Here is a 23,338-nt window from a genome sequence, read left to right on the forward strand (position 1 = left end):
AACAAAGGACCCAGCTCACATTCCAAAGCACCCGTTATCTCTAGCCAGAACTCAAACACTGCTTCTACAGAAAGACCATTAGGTTAGCAGTAAAACCTTTCACAGGGTGTTACGACTGTATGCAGACTTTCTGCAAGACTATATATATGCCAATAGTTCTGTGTGCATCAGTCTTCTTCTATGCAAGGTCTCTTTGCAGTGCTTATTTGGGGCCTCACTTGTAGAACTGACAGATTCTTGCACTATGCTGAGCCAATGCCTATAATCTAACCCCTGAAATACATAAAATGATAAGAGATAATGGTTCCAAGTATTGATTTAAGTGTCTCTGTCTTCAGCCAACTCTTGTTCTTCTATCATTCCCGTGGTAAAGTTGCGGCTTTTGGCTTTCTGATGAGGAGAAGGTGGTGACTGGTAGAAAGGCCAAGGGATAAAAGGTCTACACCGATACCCTCTGCAAATGGTGTATGAGAAGAGGTTATGGAACATGAGAAAGACTAGCTGAGAAGATACCAGGTATCTTCTGTGATCACAGCTCCATTTCTGGACATGTAATAGTTGCTCCAAAACTACTGAGCGATTTTTCTTTAATGTGGGAAGTTGTAGCGGTTGTGATTATATCTGGTTGATTCGCTTTAGTGCCTGCTATTTTGTGTCACTTTGCACCGCCAGGAGGAACAAATTGTGTTCATGAATGTGTTTGTATTATTAGTTGATCATCATTGAATTGCTAGTATGCAAAAAATGCAGTGTGGGAATGAGCCTTGGCAAGATCACAGGTATAAATATGCCTTATCTTTAAATCAGCTGTCTCCAGCACTTTGTTTCTTACTGGGCTGAGAGGCTTGTCCTATCACCAGTGACTGAAGAAACTATGTAAACTTTTCTCAGATTCTTCACTTCCTCCACATTTGTTCCCAGGATGCGGCTTTCTATTCCAGAACATCGGAGATGTCCTCTTCCTTTAAAGAAGGGGATTTCACTCCCTCCACTGCTGATGCTGCCCTCGCCCACATTCCTCCATTTCCTGTACATCCATGCTCTTGTATTCAGCTTGGTGGGATGAATATTGATTTCTCCTTCCGGTAAACAAATCCCCTCCCTTCCTCTATTCCTCACTCTGATCTTTTACCTCTTCTCATCTGCCTATTACTTCCCCCTGGGTCCCCTCCTCATTTCCTTTCTCCTAATGTTCATTCTCCTCTCCTATCAGATTCCTTCTTCTCCAGCCCTTGACCTTTCCCACCCATCTGGCTTCACCAATCACCTTCCAGCCAGCCTCTTTCGCTTCCCCCCACCTTTTCATTCTGACATCTTCTCCCTTCCTTCTCAGTCCTGAAGAAGGGTCTCAGCCCAAAACGTTGACTTCCTATTCATTTCAATTGATGCTGCCTGACCTGCTGAGTTCCTCCATCGTTTCATGTGTGTTGCAATATTCAACATTTGGAAGGATGAGGGATGACATTATTGAAATGTAAAATGTCTTAAAGAGGCATGACAGGATTTAAGTTGAGACGTTTCCACTAGTAGGAAAATCTCAAATGAGGCGATCTATTGGGGTGACAGCAGGGGCGTAGCGGATTGTACAATGCTGTTACAGCTCTGGGCACTAGAGTTCAGAGTTCATTTCTGTAAAGAGTTGGTACATTCACCCCGTGACAGTGTGGGTTTTCTCCAGTTACTCCAGTTTCCTCCCACAGTCCAAAGACATACCGGTTAGTAGGTTAATTGATCATTGCAAATTGCCCTGTGGTTAGGCTAGGATTAAATAGGCAGGCTGCTGGACAGTGCAGCTCATTAGACCGGAAGGGCCTGTTCCGTGTTGTATCTCTAAATACATAAATAAATACTTTACAAGAAAAGGGCAGTCATTTATAAATAAGATATGCAGAAATTTCTTTACGTGTAGGATGGTGAACCTCTGGAATTTTCTAGATCATTGGCAACATTATTGGAGAAACTGAAGAAAATAACCAATTTTCTCTGCTTTTCCAAATATTTCTTCTCCACTTTGAACAGTCATGGGCCAGCGATTCAAAAAAGAAAGCAGGGTCAGAAATATTTTTGTTTTAGTTCTTAATAGAAAAAAATCATTAACGTCATGATTTCAAACAACAAAATGAACAAAGTTCAAAGTGAGTTTATTATCAAAGTAGGAATACCATATACAACCTTGAGCTATGGTTTTTTGCAGGCACCCACAAGAAAACAAAGAAATACAAAAGATTCCATGAAAAACCAAGGACTGACAAACATCGAATGTCCAGAAGAGGACAGACAAATCATGCACATATTAAAAAGAGTAAAGAAAGTTTTGAGAAATCAGAACTGAGGGCAGAGGAGGTAATGAGGCCTAGGGCAGATCAGCCACGATCGTACTGAAGAGCAGGTCAGGCTTGAAGGATACTCCTGCACCTATTTTCTTATGCTCTTATGTTCCCACTCAGGAGGCAAGGTCAGAGCATTTAACTTCCTGAGATATGGCAGTGCAGCAAAGTTCAGGCCTATTACTGTCCAGGTTGTCTATGAGTGTCACAACACTCTCGATATTGAACATCGCATTAGGAATGGAAAACCTATGGATGGCCATGGCACACCATTTACAACATGAAATCAAAGAAGTGAAGTCCTGGACCTGTGGAATGGAAGTCCAGGTCAACTGAAGGCTGACATAGGTTGACGGTTGCAATGTGGCATGTACACATGCATACTATGTTATCACTCCAATTTTCTCAATCTTCTTCTCATATTTATTGCTCTTCACCTGCATCTAGTTTCCTATTGGAGTGAAGTTAACTTGCGGGATGAATGTAAAACTGTGCAAATTACATCACCTTCACTCTCAAACTAAAATCATTTCAACCTCTGTATTAAGTTGCAGTGCACAGAAAACATCTGTGTATGTGGACTGGTTTAAGATGGCACTGGGGAAGCACAGCAATGACTTGCCAGCAGCAAACACAACTATTAACTACTTTATTACATACACTTCTTCTGGAAAATGATCACTGGCATCAATAGCCTGTAACTTCCCTTTTGTGGAGTTGTGGCAGTAGGGCCCGAGAGCGAGGAATGACCTTCTGTTTGGCCGATTTAAACGCTGGAGCAGATTGGAAAGGCCAGGAAAGGGCCGATTCAAGCCGGTGGATCCCAGGCCCAGACCCGAAAGTGTATCGCAGCAGTAGGGCCAGGGTCCATGAGCTGGGAACAATCTGAGGTTTCATCGATTTAAGCGCCGGAGCAGACTGAAAAGGTCAGGGTGTCAGGGCCAGAGGCGAGGGAGAGGTTCAGCTTGCTGCTTCCTGAAGTTGACTCATCTCTGCACTGAACCGAAGCTCTGGCCTGCAACTAACGGGATCCTGGATTGGCTGGGACTGGCTCTATGGCTGTGGACTCACTTTTGTGAATTTCAATTCTAAATTTTATTTGCTTACTTTTATTGTTTGCACAATTTGTTTTCTCTCTACACATTGTTTGACGGTCTTTTTTTAATAGGCTCTATTGGGTTTCTTTGTTTCATAGCTGTCTGTAAGGAGACAAATCTCTAAGTTGTATATAAATAAACTTTGAACTATGCTTTAATTCATTATTTGCATTCATTGCAGTGCATTAGAGAAAAGGCCTTACACTTAACATCTGCACATCAATGGTCCATTTAGACCTCTCCCTGTTGTGTATCACTGTGCTGTCCCCAGACCCAACAATAAAGTCCACAATAAAATCCTGGAAAATCATAACATCTTTCTATAATTCAGGAAATAACTCAAAAGTGAAATGCAGACATGGATAGAAAAGTCACCATTATCTCCATTGTGCCAGGTCACGCAGTCTTTAATCTGCTGAGGAAAAAGTCTTAAATCTGCATGAAGTTTATGATTCAGTGTCCAACAGTCATCAATACCCACCCATACTTGGTACCTCAAAACACTGGACAGGTACCATCAATGCTGTGTCCATAAAATCCTCCAGATTCAATAGGTAGAATGAGTGAACCAACAATAGTGTCTTCTCCCACACCAACATCCCCAGCACTGAGGCTTTAATTACACAACTTGGTCCAACATACATGTCATATCACTTGCAGTCTGACACTAAACTGTCAAAACGGGCCATCTACTCTGAGTTCTATCACCGCAAAGGATTACTGACAAGACTAACAATTTACAGATGTTCTTCATAAGAACTCTGCTGACTTTTGTGAATCTCTGGCCCAAGACGGCTCGAAGTTGAGAAGGAACAATTGGGAAAGCACTGCCAGCATTGCTTCTTTCTTCAGGATCATCTAAAATTTATCAAAAACTACAGAAAGAGCACACCATCTTCAATATTATCTCCTTGTCACCTCATATCACCTCCTGTCCCGTTAGTGTCAGAGACTGTAGGTCCTTCATTGGTTTCATCACTCAAAGAACCAAAAGTGATTACCTACCAAATTTTTAGAGCCTACCCAACTTACTGATTGAGTTATTCTTAAATTTATCAATGCACTGTAAACTGAATAACTGAATGATAATTCTGGAATATTTGTTATTCATCTTGTTCATAGATATCTTTTTCCTTGGGATTGAGGATGACTTCCAGTTCTGACAGTTTTGGGGTGAATGATGAGACCAAGTTTCTGCCATATATGAGACAGGAAATGTTTAATTTCAACTATGCAGGTAGTTTGTTCCACTGTCTATGCAGAACTGCTGTGTCCTCACAATGAAGAGACTTGATATTATTGGTATCATCTCAAATGTTGCATCTCCATTTTCAACAGTCATTGGCTAGGTATCCTCATGAATTGCTGAGGGCTTTTCACTTTTTCAAGAAGCTTTTGAAGTTCCCCTTTGTCCATTATAGTCTCTTCTTGTAATAGAATGCCTGTTTTGCCAACATCTTGATGAAGGGTCTAGGCCCAAAACATTGATAGTTTGCTTCCAAATGAAGGATTTTGGCCTGAAATGTCGACTGTTTGTTCCCCTCCACAGTTGCTGCTTGGCTTGCTGAGTTTCTCCAGCATTTTATGTGTGGTACAAACAGCTTCCTCTGCCATTGGAGTGTAATCGCTTTACTGTAAGCAGCTTGTATGTTTTCCCTATGATCATGTGCAGTTCTTCTGATTTCCTCCCACATTCCAGATACGCTCGGTTAGGGTTAGCGTGAGTGAGTTGTACGCATGCTATGCTGGCGCTGGTAACGTGGTGACACTTACAGGCTGCCCCCAGCGGAGTCCACGCTGACTAGATTTGACACAAATGACGCATTTCACTGTGTGTTTCAATGTTTTGATGCACACACGACAAATAAAGCTAATCTTTAAAAGAATCTTTAAAAATGTATGCAATTCCATACATGTCACCATAGTACCAACATTATTCAAGTATATTTCTTCAAAAATACTTCATACCTGTAAATTATGGACTCCTGCACCCTTCAATAAACAAATAAAAGGAAATAGTTTCTTTGCAATTATTATAGAGAAAGAAAATACAGTGATGTCATGATTTCAACAAACAAAATGAAAATGCATTCCTTTTATATCTCTATTTTATCTCACAATGAGTGTGAAATCTTACACAGTTTAAATGCACAAACTGAGCAATAAGAATGCTGGAAATTTTATTGAGTATTAAAATTTATAATGAAAGCCAATAATGCATGTACTGTACTAGCAGGACATATATACGGTTGAAAATTTTCTGAACAATGCCAACCATAACACTGAAATTAAATTTTTTTTATTAAGGAAATCGATACAATTGCAGCATAATCCCTGTTAATTATTCTGATACACAGGAAAATAATAGAGGCAACTCTTCATTTCTTTGTAGTAAAACATCCAAATCATATATTGATTAGCTTTTCCATAATTGCAAAGTTTCAACCTTTTTATTGCTATTAATATTTGTGAAAAATATAATCTTGGATATTTATAACCAATAAGTTACTGACTTCAGCATTAGCACGATGAAATGCTACAGCACAGGAATAATCCCTTTGGCCCACAAAGACTGTGCCAGCCATGATGATAATCTAAACTAGTTCCTATGGTTCCCATCCCTCTGTCGGTTGCCTGTTCATGTGTTTGTCTGAACGTCTCTTAAACAGTGGCATTATATCTGTTTCTACCACCTCCTTTGTTAATGTATTCCAGGCACCTATTGCTCTCAAAGTAAAAACAAAACTTGCTTTGCATCTCTCCCTTAATCTTTCTATCTTCCACCTTAAACCTAGGACCTTGAGTATTTGACAGTTCCACCAGGGTTGGGGGGGGGGGGGGGGTGAATCTCTGAATATCTACTCTATCTCACGTAATTGTATGTACTTCAATCAATTGACCCCTGAACCTCTGATGCTGTAGGGAAAGCAATCCAGGTTTGTCTGAACTCTCCCTACAGCCAATAAAATCCAGGCAACATTCTGGAAAACCTCTTCTGCACCCTCTCCAAAGCCTCCATGTTCTTCCTATAGTGTCATAACCAGAACCGCTCTAATGTACACACACAGATCCACTCAGAGCATCAGGACGATAGTATTTATCTGCATATTGTTGATGCATAAGCAGATAACAAAATCTTTTTTTAACAGCATGGGGGCTTCCAGAGCTTCAACTTATTCAACAGTTTTGTCTTGGGAAAAAGTTTGGAAGATTATTAAAAGAGAACCAGGATTTATGGAATGGATGGGATTTCACTGTCCGTGAATTAATGGTACAGGATCAGAGAAAATATAATAGCAACTCGAAGCTGCAGTAGGGCTTGGGTTCCTTATGAAAAAACAATTTGCAATCCTTTACTTACAGAAATTTGGAGCTCAGGAAAAGGATCATATTAATGACATTAGAAAAATTGAAACTTAGCAGAACATATAACTGGCAAATAGATGGCTTGTCCCACCACAATTTAAATAACACCAGCAAAATAAATCTTATCCACTGTATATGACTGACATAATGTCATTATATATAATTAATGCCTTTTCATTTTCATATACATTTGTGATATAGGCAGGCTATATGCATTCTAAAGTTGTGTGTAGATTGCGCTAAAGTTTGCGCAATTCATGCATTCTTTTTATGTTTGAATGTGATATCACTCCTAACAAATTCTTTTTGAGAAAGTTACTTTTCAAAGCCTTGTACCTTTTACTTATTTAGAAATACAGCACAATATCAGGCCCTTCTGGCCTAACAAGCATATCAATTATACCCATGTGACCAATTAACCTACTAACCCACATGTCTTTGGAGTGTGGGAGGAAAGCAAAACACTCAAGGGAAAACCACACAGTCACAGAGAGAACGTACAAACAGCACTGGAATTGAACTGGGTCGCTGGTGTTGTGATAGTGTTACACTAACCATTGCACTACCTTGCTGCCCCATCCTTCCATAGAAGTTTCTATCCCTTTGCTCATTGTTTGCTGTTAACAGTTCAGCTCAGAAATACACTCAACTATATTAAAAAATATCAGATACCTTTGAAGCTTCTTTGCTTAAAAATACATTTGAAGCTGCAGTGTTGTGGGCATCGTACTTGGCACTCTGCAGTGTCAGGATCTGCTTGCCATACACCGAAATCCATCCACGTAACAGGAATGGAAAATGAACCTTCTGGATAAGAAACCTTTCTCCTGTACCACCCAGTGAAATTGCATGAATGCCAAGAAGGCAAGCAGATCATAGCAAATTATCCTCAAACTGTCTTTAATCTGCTTTCATCTTATCTTCAAAAGGAAAGTCAATTCATGGCTGTCAAAATCTCTAGAAATTATCTGCGTGTTTAAATGGTATTTCAAGAGTGGAGCAGTTACAGGACTCACTCTGAAATAAAAGGGAGATGGTAGAGAGAGGCAACAAATGCTGGACCATGAAAATATTTTTGATATTACTCATTCTATTTGATTTCCTTAAGTGTATCATATAAATCATAATCAACTTCAGTGTAATTGTGCAATGATTGAAGTCAACAAAATCACATCTGATACATACTCTTAACTGATTTTAGGAACATTATTTAATTAATTTATTTATTAGGATCTGAGTATTATTGGCAAGGCATCGTTCCACCCCAGGTTCCCTTGGGAAAATGGTGGTGAGCCTCCATGAACCACTGCGGATGAAGGTGCTTCCATAGTGCTCTTGGGGATGTAGTTCAAAGAGTTAGACCAAGAGATAATAGAGTGATGGTGACATATTTCCAAGTCAAGATACTGCACAACATAGAAGTGAACCAGCAAGAAGTGATGCTTCCATGTACCTGCTTCACTTGTCGTTTTTGGAAGGAGAGATTACACATTTGGGATACACTGTTGAAATAGCCTAGGCAAATAATTGCTCTGCATTTCGAAGATGTTACACACTACAGCTACTCTGCATTAGTGATGTGACAATTAATGAAAAGGGTGATGCATAGTGTGCCAATGAAGCAGATTCTTTGCTTTGGATAGTATTGAGCTTATTGAGAATTACTTGAACAGTACTCATCCAGGCAAGTAGAGAGTATTTCATCAGACAGTAACTCTGACTTACATATTATAGATGGTGCAACGGCTTTGGGATGGCAGCTGAATTACTTACTGCAGAATCCCCACCCTCTAATCTGTTGTTATGGGCAAGTTATTTAAGTGGCTGATCCAGTAGAGGTTCTGTTAATGGAGACTCCGAGAACCTTGATAGTGGAGGTCTGTCTAGTGATATAATGCCAGTGAATGTCAGGGATAGGTGTTTTATTTTTCTGGTTGGAGATCCTCTTTCTTTTCGGACAAGCTTCTTGCCAGTTCAGGCCTGAATGCTGCCTAAATCTTTCTGCATCCATTTCCGAAGAGGTGCATGTGAAATGAACATTGTAGAATCATACCTTGAGTTTATGGTGCAAAGAATTGATGAAGCAGTGATGATGGTTGGAATTTAGAGACTGTTCTATTAAATCCCTGCAGTGATATCCTGGGATTAGGGTGATCAACCTCCAACAATCACGATCATCTTCCTTAGCAAGTGTTAGAATTTGGTTCTGTTGAACTGCTGCAGGGATATCCAGGGAACAGGGTGATCAACCTCCAACAATCATGATCATCTTCCTTAGCGAGTGGTAGAATTCTTGCCATTGCAGTGTCTTCTTAATGCCCATTGCCTTCAGTTTTTGAAAAACCTTTTGATACCACATACTGTTATCTGAGTGATCATGTTGAGACTCAGAGTATCGAGTATATTTTTGGTGATTAGGCATCACTTGATGGCACTGTTAATTATAGCCTCCAACAGTTTGTTGATGATTGAGAGTAGATTAAATTTGTCCTGCCTATACTATACACTCCACAATCGTTTATCATGTAATTCGTTCAGTGTATCCAGTAACTTGCATGCATTTTCCTCCTAAATTTAAATATTACTCCCTGATTCTAGAACTTGCGGAGGACTTTATGATATAATTAAGGTTCAATTTATTTATTTCCATAACAATTTCAAATGATGGCCCAGAATTTCCTGGAAGCAATCAGCTACCAGAATTTGCCACTTCCCTACTTACTAATCCTGAACCTACCTTGGAAATTAAAAAAAAACTGGAGGTGCTGAAATGTGAAATAATGTAGATTCTGGAAAGGTCAGGTAGCATCTGTGGAAAGAGAAACAGTTAATGCTTCAGGTCCGAGACCCTGCATTAGAACTTACTTTGTCTGAATGCCCTAGAGAGAAGGTCTTCCCTAGAGAAGCTGTGCAGATTCTGAACTCCCATAGTGAGTTTGCACTAAGCCCTATTCACTCACCTCTGGCTGAGCCAGTCATGAGAATTGCCAAAAAAATTTTGTGTGGTTGTGATTTTCATTGACATGTAGAAATTTATAAAAGCTATTACAAAATAAATTACTTAAATTAAAAAATAAAATTTTAAAAATTTTAAAAAGTGGAATCATATATTGACATCTAAATAATCACAACTCTGTAAAAAGTGTAGATTAACCAAACCTACCTTTCTCCTTTTGAATTTCTCTTTTCTATTTGGGTGGATTGGTCACTATTCCTTTACCAGGTCTAACCTCAGGAATAGCTGCATCAATATTTCCCCATCAGTAAACTTTACCATGATGTTGATTCTCTTGTTATGGCAAGGTACATACACACACATAGTGGGTGAATAAGAAAATATACCAACCTATACTATTGTTGCAGATTTCTGTCCCCTGCTCACTGCATCACCCATCCGCGCCCCCTCCATTGATATTGTCACATTTCTGATGGCTTGTGATGTACATAAATCCTTACTCTTATGGTCATACCTGAATCAAATACAACAGGTATTCTAATCCTGTTCTAATCCTTGTGTGTGCTCTTTGTAATCGCCATTTGAAAGCAAGAGTTTGAATGTACACATATCCCAGAGAAGGCATTTCATGGCCATTGAAGTGCTGTCACTAATTCAAGATTCAAGATAATTTAATGTAACTGCTATTGAGACTGGTGGTCCTGGTGTGAACACTGTGTAGCTTTCTCCCTGATGAGAATGGGGCAACCAGTCCAAGAGCAGGGTGAGTGAGATCCTTCATGATGTTACTGCCCCTTTTCCGGTATTTTTGTGTACATATATCCTGGATGGTGGGTAGGCTGTTGCTGGTGACGCATTGGGCAATTTTGATTACCCGCTGTAGAGGCTTCCTGTCCACCACAGAGCAGTTTCCATACCATGCAGTGATGGAGCTTGTTAGGATACTCTCTACTGCAAACCTGTAGAATAATGTGTGTATTGATGTGCATAGTCCAACTTTCATCACCATCCTCAGCAAGTAGAGGTGTTGGTGAGCTTTTCTGATTATTTAGAAAGAATTCGGAGACCATGAGAGGTCGTGCGAGATGGGCACAACCGGGCTTGGATTGACTGTATGTCCATAAGGTGATGCTAGGATGTAGATAAGGTGACTGACAAGAAATGATAAAATAGTGGCTGGAGGTGTTGATCAGCCTGGGGCTGATTGGCTCAAAGTTTCTACTACTCTGTGCTGCCAATGTAAAGAGGGGTGTGAGTGGTGAGAGTTTTCCTGATGTTGATCATTATCTCCTTTGTCAGGTTGACTTTGAGGAAGAGGTTATTTGCCTGGCACCAGGCCTTGAGCTCTTCCACCTCCTCTCTGTAGGCTGTCCCAGTGTTGTTGGTGATGAACCTCACCACTGTCATGCGGGTGTTCAGCTGTGCAGTCATGTGTGACCAGAGTATACAACAATAGGCTCAGTACAAACCCTAGAGAGCACCCATGTTGACAATGATGGGGAGGGAGGAGCCATTATGGATCCTGATTATTTGAGGTCTGCAGCCAAGGTCTCGTGAACAGCAATGATAAGATAAGCCGTTAATTATATTTTATGATACTTTACTCCTCAATTGCGTCATGAGTGTTTTCTGTCCATCTGCACCAATGCCAAAGTGCAGGAAGTACCCTTCTTTAAAACGAAAATGGCATTAACCCCTGACATCAGCAGTCAAGACTGAGGATTAGTTTCAGACAGCTTTGGATTTCCTCTGTAAGCGAGGAGGGCGTGACAGAAGGCTCTTTATAGCCATGTTAACAGAATAGAAGCTCATTGATTTGTAAGTTTAATGAGCAGAAGGACAAGGCAATTCACTGTTCCTTGGGCAACGATTCACTCCATGTTACCTGCAAGAAAACTTGCACGGCAATCCAAATGTAAAATAAGGCACATATATATTAAAGATGAAACAAAACAGAATGTGCTGGGAATACTCAGCAGGTCAAGCAGCATCTGTGAAAAAGGAAACAAAGTAAATACAGTATGTTTGAGCTGGAGTATTTGCTTTTCTTCTCAAAGACACAGCCCGAATTACTGCCTGTTCCATTGGCAATGACATGCTTTTGGGCAATGCAAGTCGGATGTGAAAATCAGCATGTAATACTGAATGGGATTGGTGTCTCTCATGAATCAGCACCCAGAGGGCCCCCATATTTTATTGTGACTCCACTGAAATCTTTCAGGAGGAAGGTTGGGAAGAGAAGGAATCGTGGGTTAATAACTACATGACACTATGAGGTGTATAAAGTGTGGAATGGTAAGTCAACCCCAGCTCATGGGTAGGTAGCTACAGACCTTTTCATCTGATTTCTAACTCAGCACAATATAGATTAAGCCTCTATTTTGTACTATATTTGCTGAAAGCTAGATATGAAGGGTATCCATAACTATATCATTATTACTTTCCCTTTTTCAAGCTTCTTTGGTGTCATTAAAAACCACATTTAGGTTTAAGCTGGTAAGTGATGAGTAACATTAATCCCATTTATTCCCCAGTCTGACTTTTTATTTCTTCTCACCTGCCTATTACTTCCTGTATCCCCTCCTCCTTCCCTTTATCCTATTGTCCACTCTCCTCTCCTATCAGATCCTTTCTTCTCCAGCCCTCGACCTTTCCCACGCACCTGTCTTCACCTATGACCTTACAGCTAGCTTCTTTCCCCTCCCCCCCACCTTTGTATTCAGGCATCTCCCCCCTTCCTTATCAGCCCTGAAGAAGGGTCTTGGCCCAAAACATCAACTCTTTACTCTTTTCCACAGATGCTGCTTGACCTGCTGAGTTCCTCCAGCATTTTGTATGTGTTGCTCTGGATTTCCAGCATCTACAGATTGTCTTGTGTTTATAATCCTAAGCAATTATGTAGCGCTAAAGGAGAATCCAAACACCTTCCTATGACATCGATTGGAATTATTGTCACTAAATTCCACTTCAATATACTGCCCGTTACTATGAAGCAGAAACAATCATTGAGTCATATTGAACAGAAATGGGTCCATCAATCCATTTGTCCATCGTGACCACCATATATCTATCTATACGAATCCCATTCACCGGCTCTTAGAAACCGAGCTTTGATAGGAATAGTTTAACAACATCATCACTACCCTGGGCCATATACACAAGGTTATTGAACTTACGATTTCACTGCTTGAATGTTTTTGGCACCTTGCTTCTGACAGTGACCGTAGATACACCAGTTAACTATCAGAGTTTCTGGGGTTCTGTAATAATGGATCTCCCACCTCAGTTCCCCATTTCAAAGTGTCCAGAGATTTGACTGACTAACAAGGTTTTTGCTCTCACCTGTGCTCACCTTACTCATGCATGAAATGTACAAAGCACGTGGAAGGGGTCTTATCTCATTTGATGATCCAATGTACCTCTTCCTTAGATAGTTTAGGCATAGTTTCAATCAGTCAGGTAGATTTAACAGCAGCTAGTGGATCAGTGGACATCCCTCCTGGCAGTAATAACACTGTTCATACTATAGCAATGAGATGGGAGCATACACTTTGTGTATGGTCTGTATTAGTTCAAATAGATGTGAGTTCATTATAAACCTGGTGTGTTTTCCAAATGTGCATCTGATTTAGGATCTCAGAGTCAAAATTGAATTGTACAGTTTCCGATAAGCGGCCATCCCAGTCACGTGTATCACATTCATAACATTCAGCATCTTCTGCTTCTGCTATTCCTTACTTCATTCATCAGCTGCAGAAGCTCATCTGCCATCATCTTTCGGATGACATCATGGCCAGCCATGTCATTCAGTCTCTTACGTTCTCCAGCTATAATCACGGACTTTCCCATTTATTTTCCATCCATCCCACTTTCTCTGCAAACTGAAATGTTTTATTTCTAACTTTTCTGACGGAAGGCCGTTGATCCATCTTCACAAGAAGATTCTGTGGGTGCTGGAAGTCCAGAGTAACACAAAATACTGGAGGAATTCAGCAGGTCAGGCAGCATCTGTGGAAAAGAGTAGACAGTTGACATTTCAGACTGAGACCCTTCATCAGGACTTCATCCAGTTAATGTCCCGATGAAGGGTCACAGCCCGAAATATCAACTCTATTCTTTTCCATAGATGCTGCCTGACCTACTGAGTTCCTCCAGCATTTTGTGTGTTATATTGATCCATTTTCTGTCTCAATGAGACTGTTTGGGCTGCAGAGCAGTTCTAGTATTTCTGTTTTAATTTACCAAGCTAATTATTTTTGTCCTCGGATATTGCAAGTTTAAAGAGTGTAAGAAGTGGCATTTTACTGCTCATTCCATGTGTGACTACTTGAAAATATAATATGCAGCTGAGTTGCATTAGGATGATTTTCTTTGAAATCTCCTTTAAATATCTTCTTGTAACAACTGTTTCAGTTGTAAAGAGCAGTTTGAGTTTGCATCTTGCAAAGGAAGAATGTGCATTTTATGTATTAAACAGTTTCAAAGTTGTCCAAGTATTTTGGTAGAATAGTAGTGAAAATTTAATAGGATCATCGAAACAATGTAGCTTACGTATGACTGAAGAAGTTAATTATTATAGAAAAATGGGTAACCTTTCCTCCGCAACTTCGTCGTCATTTAGACCCAACTCTTTGGACAATGTTAACAGTCACCTGTCTACAGCCGCGTGAATAATAATTTTTCCAGGGTTCTCTTCATTCAGCAGTCCCTTAAAATCATCTTCTTTAATGTTTAGGGCTTGTTAGATAATTTTACTAAAGTCAAGTACATGGCCAGACAACTGGTAAAGTTGTCATTATATTCTGGTGTCTTTACCTTTGAATTATCAATTATAAATGTAATAATACTATTTTTGTTTTCAAATTAATTATCAGACTTATCAGTAAAACTCTTAATAAATCAGTTAGAAGGTAACACAAAAGAAGCTCACATGAGGACAAATGTGACAAATATGAAAACGTTCTATTGAGTAGTATTAATACAAAGAACAAGTGACAAAGGTCAAAAAGATGATTAAAATATAAGAGAGGCATCTTCTTGAAGCCAAATGTATCAGCCACTGTCACCACGAGCAAGATTGCCATTAAAGAAAGATTCCTTATATTTGCAAATGAAGCTAAGAGTTTGGAAGCTAGTTTTGAACAATTACGCAAAAATAGGCATATCTAGTTTTTGTAAAGCATAGACTTCTCAATGCTCCCTTTGCATTCCCTAGGCCCTCACTACAGTATGTGTGTACGTGGTATGTTACCTTCATAATTCACATTAATCTCAAGTCCTCTTTCTGCCTTTTGAAAATGATCCTATGAGCCACTTCCAAACAAATCATACTGTGTTCACTTCCCACTGAATGGCAACTCTACATACAGCTCCTAAGGCATTTATATTGGGTTGTATCTATCTTTTTGATCAAATTAGGTGAAGAGAGCAGGTAAATGAATCCTAACATGATGATATGAAATTACATTAAGTTTCCTTGAAATGTATTATTATATTTAAATTAAATCATGGTTACTGTTCAGTAAAACTGTAATGGTTTGTCTAAAGCATTTAATGGAACTTTTCATTTGTTACTGTAATGCTACAATTCTACCAGTATGGATTAGAAATTTATCTATTAGTTCTCCATTACTTTTTCCATTGATCGTATAAAAGAAATTTTGATGTATGTTTTCCTGGCCTGTCCAATTGAAACCCAAACAATGACCCAGAATTCATTACTGAGGTGGCAGTGATTTAAATGTACGCACTTTATTGTACAAACCAAAATGTGAAAGGAAGAGGTACACTGCAAGTTGCAACTTTGGACAACTTGCAAGTCAATATGCATCACTCCATCAACAGTTCTATAAAACCACAGTTTGCTCTCAACTCTTGATATTTTTCAAGAAGTTGTTGCATTTGCACTGTTAAAATAGACTCAACTCTCCACAGAAAGTTAGCACTAAAGATTAATGGTGGTAAGAACTGCTTTAATGACTAGATTTATGTTCCAGAAATGCCACCCTGCTTGTGGGGTGGGGTGGTTAAGAAAGTAAAAAATTATAATTCTAGTCTTACAATTGCAGGTAGTAAATTGCTCATAAAAGTACATACAATGTAAAAAGTTTGATCTGCTTTTCATAATTTCCCCTTCTTTCTCCTTTTTCCATCAAATAATCTAGTCTTTTTGCTCCTTTTTAATCTCTTTCTTTTTTTAATACGACCCTTATTTCTTTCTCCATTATTTCTCATTTCCTTCTCATTCCTTTAATTTCATTGAGATAAACTGTTGGTCCGATCAATCGACAGAACTCCATAGTCCTGCCACACTCACAACTTGAGTATGAGTAGATTGTTCAATTAACCACTCATTTAAAGCACTTTGTGTGAATAAATTACAAATGACCCTAATTTTTAGCATGAAAACCTTCTCTGGGATTATTCTTACAAATATTCTCTTTTCTTCTTTGGTATTGATTACTGGAAGAAATAGTTTTACTGTATTTACCCCTTGAATCTGTTACCATTCGAAACCATTTGATTAAATTACAGTACCTTAAAACTTCCAACTTGCAATATGAGCCGTCTGTGAATATATTCTCAATTTAATCGTTTCAGTCATAGAATTTCTATTTTCATTCAAATGTCCCACTTTTGTTAGTCTCTTCTCATAAGTAAAATACTAAATTTTAAAAATCTTCAATATTTCACTTTGTGGCCTTGATAATTCTCCTAAACTAGGGTGCTGAAAATATGTTCGGTCTTCTAATTGCAGTTTAACCAATAATTTATTAGGCTTGTTGAATTTTCAGTGGAATAACATAAATAAACAGTCTGCATCGCAACTGCAAATCTACATCTTTCAGAGTATCATAGGCTTAACAAGCGTTACTTTCAGTCTCCTCTAGATTTGCTAACTGGGGCCTTTCCATCTTTACTGAGACTTGGCGGCTGCTGCCATTCATTTGTGTTAAAGAGTCAACCTTGTATACTTTGTCTATTTGGATTTACCGTTGAAGTGTTATATTTCTGTTCCTAAATCTTCCAGTGCTTCAGATCTTATAACATGCAACTCTGAGTCCCTCTTTGATTTGGTAACCTATACTGCTAAATCCACATTAGATTTATTTTCACAGTATAAAAATCTCTTTCATTTGACATGTGTTTTGTGATGTTTGACATAGATTTGATATTAGAAACATGGTTTGCTTTTCTTACATTTATGACAACCCCGCCCTCAAGTCACTTAGATTTCATGAAATGTTCCTTATAGCCTTGGAGATTATTTTCTGAGCTTCATTGCTCAAGATTTGAGCTAGGATATCAGAGTATGTCTCTGTCTTTCTCAGACCTGGGTAACTGTGCCTTTAATCAATGTTAGACTCAATAAGTTATATCTCAGTCCTCTTACATATTCCTGTATTATATTTCCCAGTTAACTTGACAGATAGTGTACAATTGTCAGATTACAGTTTAAAAGATGGTTGATGTGATGATCCACACTTTGTAGCTGTCTGAGTTTTTATGACTACTGTTATGATTTCATCATCTTTGGCTTTGGGGTCAAGTGGCCCAGTCTGTACCTGATTTGTTAAAGTGCTCATCTTAGCCTTTTGTTATATTTGATGACTTGTATAATTCTGTGCCTCTGAAACATCATGAGCTGTAGGTAGTTGCTCTTAGATTTCAATGTCCATGTTACACATTGAGTTGGTTTCTGAACTTCCAAAGTATCTCAGACTCTCCAAAATGCATTATCTATCCCTCCTAAACACGACCATAATCAAGACAATGTTGTACATAAGCCTCTTCGCCAAACATAACAATCAATACTATACTGAAAATCATACACTTAACAGAGGTAATAATGTTTAAACCATGAAATGAATGCCATAATGTGTAATATTCCTGTGATTGCATGAACATTACATCATATGGAATCACTAAGTTCTTATCCAACATATATTTAGTTAAATGTTACTATTCAGAACAAGAGAAATCAGTCTTACAATTCCAATGAATTTTAGTACTACTTACATGAGCAATCACTTTGCTATTGGCTCTTTTTCTAATAATGAACGGTACACAACTGTTGCATTAGCTGAGCGTTCAATGGTTGATCTTTGATGTTGAGGTTTTCAGCTTGAGTGCTAACAACACAGAGAGAAATTAAGCTAGTTTGGGAATCTTTTCAGACTGGCTTCAAACCGTTCTGTCATCTGCTGCCTGTTAATTACGTTAGGAAACCACTCTTACAGTTCTGCAACAGCAGGGGAAAAAGTACAGGAATGCAGTCTCTCTGTCCTCCCCTTTCGCTCTCACTCTATCTCAGAATGGTTCCACTGATGACATTCAATATGCATGATAAGTTCCGAAAAAACAGAGCCAAGCCTTTCTGTGAAGTCGGAAGGCCATTAGCAGTTGATGCTTATCAGCAGCCAATCAGCAAGTACTGGAATTAACAACTGCAACAGTGCTCGTTATCCCCCTCTCTCGCTCTCAGCGTTGGAGCTACCTCAAAGAGCTGGTGATAATGAAGACAGAATGCCAGTGTGAAGCAAACAAAATGTTACTGTGAGCTTCTATTTATGAAACAAGTGTATACTTCCCTCCATTCAAAGCCTTGATACTAAATCTCTATTTAAATAAATTTTAACACTGAAGTAAAAAACATGGGAACATTCAAGATTCAAACGTAAAATGGGCATTTGAACAATACTGCTATTTAGAAGCAACATATAGATATAAAAACCGTAATTTTAATAAGGCTGTAGTTATTCTGGGAAAGGCTCAAAACAGGTATTTAATCATCTCCAGCTTAGTAGCAACAGGAACAAGAAATTAATAATTCCCAGGATTTCATTCAGATTCATAGAGTAGCAAGAAAAAACACTTTGTTCATGGTTAGGAGGAGGCAAAATGTTGAGCAGCAGGAGGTCACTTCCAAGTACTCAAAGACCTGGCTTTAGCTTTCAGGGATATATTTGGGACAGTTTTAGAAAAAAGTGGCAATGAGAAATGGATAAATCCTGGCCAGGAGACGGTAAAAGTGGCAGAGTTATTTGTATCTTGCTCCTCTTAGTCTTGTTAGATTTTATAAACTGTGTCTTTATGAATTCCACAGATATGATGATCTCAGTTTTTACACTTGTTGACCTGCACTTCAAATGATACCTTTGGTTTATTAATTTATTCCACACAAGACCCCCTATCCTCCTGATTTCTAAAGCTTCAGCTGCCTCCAGCTATAATCAATGTGCACAAGTAGAGCTGCCATCTCACAGTCGCAGCAAACCAAGTTCAGAAGCACAAAAAAATCTGCAGATGCTGGAAATCCAAAGCAACACACACACGAAGTGCTGGAGGAACTCAGCAGACCAACTGTTGATGTTTCGCGTTGAGAGCCTTCATCAGGACTGGAAAGGGAAGGGGTCCTTTCCAGTGCCGATGAAGGGTCTCGGCCCAAAACATTGACTGTTTACTCTTTTCCATGGGTGCTTCCTGGCCTGCTGAGTTCCTCCGGCATTGTGTGTGTGTTACCTGAGCTCAGACCTGATTTCCAGTGCCACCTGTGTGCAGTTCACATGGTTTTCTCTGGGTGCGTCAATTGTGATGAAGATGTGCAGGTTGGCAGGTTAACTGGCTGCTCTCAATTGCCCATAGTACTTAGGTGATTCAACACGTACAAAAGCTGGATGAACTCGGCAGGTCGGGCAGCATCCATTGATTCTGGGGTTAGTTAACAGGAAATAAACTTGGGGGTAGTTAATGAGCAAACGAACTGGGATTTCCCAGCATTGAAATGTTTAATACCAGAGGGTATGCATTTAAGGTGAGAGAGAGCAAGTTCAAAAGAGATGTAAGGGGCAGGCCTTTTACACAAGGAGTGGTGAGTGCCTGAAATATGCTACTTGGGGCAGTGGTGGAGGCAGATACAGTAGGGACTTTTAAGAGATGTTTAGACAGGCACTGGAATGTGAGGGAAATGTAGTAGTTTAGATGGCCTTTTGATTACAAATTTCATAGGCTCGGCACAACATTGTGGGTTGTGGGGTCTCTTCCTGTGCTGTACTATGTTCTATGATTAATGTGTAACTGGGTGACCGTCGAATCTTATTCAGTATCGTTAAAAGTGTACTTAGGCATTCATCCAGGTAATGCTAGAATAGGCGTCTGTGCCTTTAAGTGGAGATGGTGACGTCATTACGCACATGCAGGATAGCGGGGAGACCATTTTGTTTTCTGCTGCAGGAGATGGTGGGGCTTTGGAATCAAGTTCCCCCAGAGGTGCTAGGCATGTGAGGAAAGATTTTCACGAGTAAAGAACTCGACGCTGGGTAGCATGGCTTGCAAAGTTCCTCACCGACCAAGTAGAATTGCCACTACCGTATTAGTACTGTATCAGTTTTGTGCGATTTTCTGTGTTTTTTTATACTGCATATGCAATTGGCCGAGCCACCAGTGTGTGGATCGAAGGTTAAACGGAGATTGAAATGGCGGGATCTGATTGTAAAGTCATTCATTTTGTTTTAAGACCCTCTTCTGGCACTTAAACATCTAAAACAGATAAAGGAATTAAAACCTGAAAAAGTAGTTGTTGTCCTGAGTGTGTACTTTTTCCCAGGTCACAACAAATGTTATGTGTGCTTGATGCTGAATATGTGGTCCCTGGATCAAAAGGCATTTTTCTCTACTTTTTAACTCTATAACAAAGGAAGGTGGAAATGTAGGGTAAAGTAATTGGGAGAAATGTAGATAATTCACAACCACTGACATTGAGTTGGGGTTTTGCTTTAAGAGGCTGGTTTGGCATGATGACGTTGTACATAAGGATTTTTAGCACACTTTTGTGTGTAGTTTTGTAGATCAATAAAATGTGATACAGGTTTTATTAAACATAAAACACCTCACTTCATTTTATTTGCGACAACCTACATTGGTGACCGTGATGCTTTGGGATATTCCAGAGTTATTGAACATGGTGGCCAATGCAGTCACTTCGAAAGTGCGGGAGGTTTGGGAGCAAAATGCTGTCGCTTCGTTTGTACAAGCTGAGGCTCAGTTCACTCTGTGGGAAATCACCGCCGATGATACCAAATTCTACTACGTGGTAGCGACACTCAGCAGTTCCACAGCTGCGAGAGTGGTGAGTCTGCTTGAACACCCTCCTGAACATGATAAATACTGACCGCTGAAAACTCACCTTTTACAGACTTCTGGACTAATGGAGTCTGAACGCAGCAGACCGACACTGTCCTTACCTGGTCTCGCTGATGCTAAGCCTTTGGAGCTAATGAACTGCATGCTGTCTCTCCCAGGATATCACTGTCCTTGTTTTGTTTTCAAAGAACACTTCATGCAGCAAATGCCTGATCAAGTTTGCATAGCCCTCGCTAATTTACCCGAGAAGGACTATAGGGAGCTTGCTAAAATGGCGGATAGTCTTCACTCAGCTAGGCAGCAGTGCATCATTCCTCCTCCTTTTTCTACCTCAGCAAGGCCCTCAACACAAGGAACCCTGCAGCTGTGAAACAGATGATGCTGGGTCTGTGTTTTTACCATGTGCACTTTTATATAAGTGCTAGGAAGTGCCAACTGCCTTGCGGCTTTGACAATGCCAGCACATTGGGACGCCAGAGGTCTGTTAACATCATGGGTTTCAGCTTTTTATGTGACATGTTGATGCTCAAGTGAGTGTGCCGCTGGCAACCCCTATTGATGAGAAGGTGAAGTGTTGTGTCTGTGCACAATTACATATTGATTAAATAAAAGGATGCTCACGGGAGATGGTATACTCACGTTGCAGCGAGCGAGAAGGTGAATAATGTGCACATGTACTGCTGGGGGGGGGTGTCATTGCTGTAAAAGAAATAGTATACAATATACTTCCTCCCTCTTTAGATTAATGCAACATGAAGCTGTATGTGTATAAAACTTCAAATTTCCCTTTCATTAGCCCATAATCCAAATTAACATGCTTTCACAATAACAGTCTATAACTAACTTCACAGTCCTAAAGGTTCAGTTGTTTGGATGGTGCTCTGTTTCTTTTAGGGTAAGGCCTCTGGACCTGTGCGGTGGCATTGGGTTTGGTAGGTGTTTTGCCAATGATAACGCTCTTGTTGTGTCTCTGGACTGTGGAGTGACATCGGTTTTGGTATGTGTCTTGCCTAAGACAATGTTCTCAGTTTCCTGTATCACATTGCTGTCAGTGACATGATCATCACTGAGAGGTAAGTCCAGTGACTGTAATGTGTCCATCTTGTTGGATGCAATCAACACAGGTGTGTTCTTCAGTTCAGCATCCAGTGTCTAGTCCACGTGATGTGTCCATGTCTGATCTCCAACATCCACTGTGTACATCAGTGGTCCAGTTCTTGTAGCTATCCTACCAGACATTCACTTGCCTTTTTGCTAATCACGCACTAGCACTTCCTGTCCAATCTCGAAGCTTCTTTCTGCTTCACTTGGCAACAGGTTGAACTGTTTATTCTGCACTTCCTGCTGTAGATCTGGTTTCAGGAGGTCTATGCAAGACCTCAGATTCCTGTTTATGAACAGCATTGAGGGTGTTTGATTTGTCATTGCATGAACAAAGTTCCAATAAACAAAAAGGAAGTTGACCATCTTGTGCTGTAGAGAAATGACCTCCTTGTCCATTGCTTTAATGGACTTCTTGAAGGTTTGGATAAACCTTTCAGCTAACCCATTCATTGCTGGGTGGCAAGGAAATGACTTGGAATGTCTGACGCCATTTTTCTTCATGAACAGTTGGAATTCTTCCGACATGCATTGTGGTCCGTTGTCACTCACAATTTGTTTTGGTAAGCTGTTTTTGGTGAAGATAATCCTTAGAGTGGAGACAGTCTTTGCTGACGTGGTTGACTTCATTGGTATAACCTCCGGCCACCTTGAATGAGAATCCACAGCAATCAGAAACATGGAGTCCATGAATGGCCCAGCGAAATAAATATGTACTCTTTGTCATGGTGAAGATGGCCACTCCCAGGGGTGTAACGGTGCCTGTGGGGATGCATTTTGAACATTTTGATGCCCTGAACAGCTTTCAGACAAGTCTTCGATTTGTTTATCTATTCCCTTCTCAAGCACCTTCTGATAGTATTAAGCAGCTGTGACCTGTTCAGTGCAACCATTTGGGCTACAGTTGCCTGTTGATGCCACATTGAGCGCTTTGATTGAGTGCCAGTCTGGTTGGATTTTTCTCAACCATTCATGTCTGAAAAATGCTGGCCCTCCACTTTTCAATACATAAAGTTCTAAATGCTGTGTTTGGCCTCTATATGTCCCATTTACTTTCAGTTTGCCTTAGGGGACACTTTTTCACCTGTGTAGGTCTTTAGCATCACTGAGGTCTTCTCTAATGGTATCTTAGAAAACAGTTTGTGATAGTCAGCCTCTTCAATTATAGATAAAGCTGATGGTGTATCCAGCTCCATTTTCAGTTTTACACCAGGCACTTCTATTGCGATCCATATGATATTGGGATCTGCTTCAGTAATACAAGGCAATTCTAGGCATGATAGTTCACCCTTGTCAGACTCTGCGTTGTCTGATTCTGTTTTACTTAACACATTTGCTTATGCAAAAGC

General features: G+C 39.8%; 2 protein-coding genes across 2 annotated transcripts in view; one reads left to right on the top strand and one right to left on the bottom strand.

The window, feature by feature from the left end:
- Positions 1-18,203, bottom strand: part of slc1a6 (solute carrier family 1 member 6) — a 106,614-nt gene extending 88,411 nt beyond the window's left edge. The window contains exon 1 of the mRNA XM_073068590.1: positions 17,766-18,203. The gene's annotated coding sequence lies outside the window, so the exon portion shown is untranslated. The remainder of the gene's footprint in view (positions 1-17,765) is intronic.
- ranbp3b (RAN binding protein 3b) overlaps positions 1-23,338 on the top strand; it is a 325,996-nt gene that overhangs the window by 103,329 nt on the left and 199,329 nt on the right. The window lies entirely within an intron of this gene.

This window comes from Hemitrygon akajei, chromosome 16, assembly GCF_048418815.1.
Source record: "Hemitrygon akajei chromosome 16, sHemAka1.3, whole genome shotgun sequence".
Lineage (NCBI taxonomy): Eukaryota > Metazoa > Chordata > Chondrichthyes > Myliobatiformes > Dasyatidae > Hemitrygon > Hemitrygon akajei.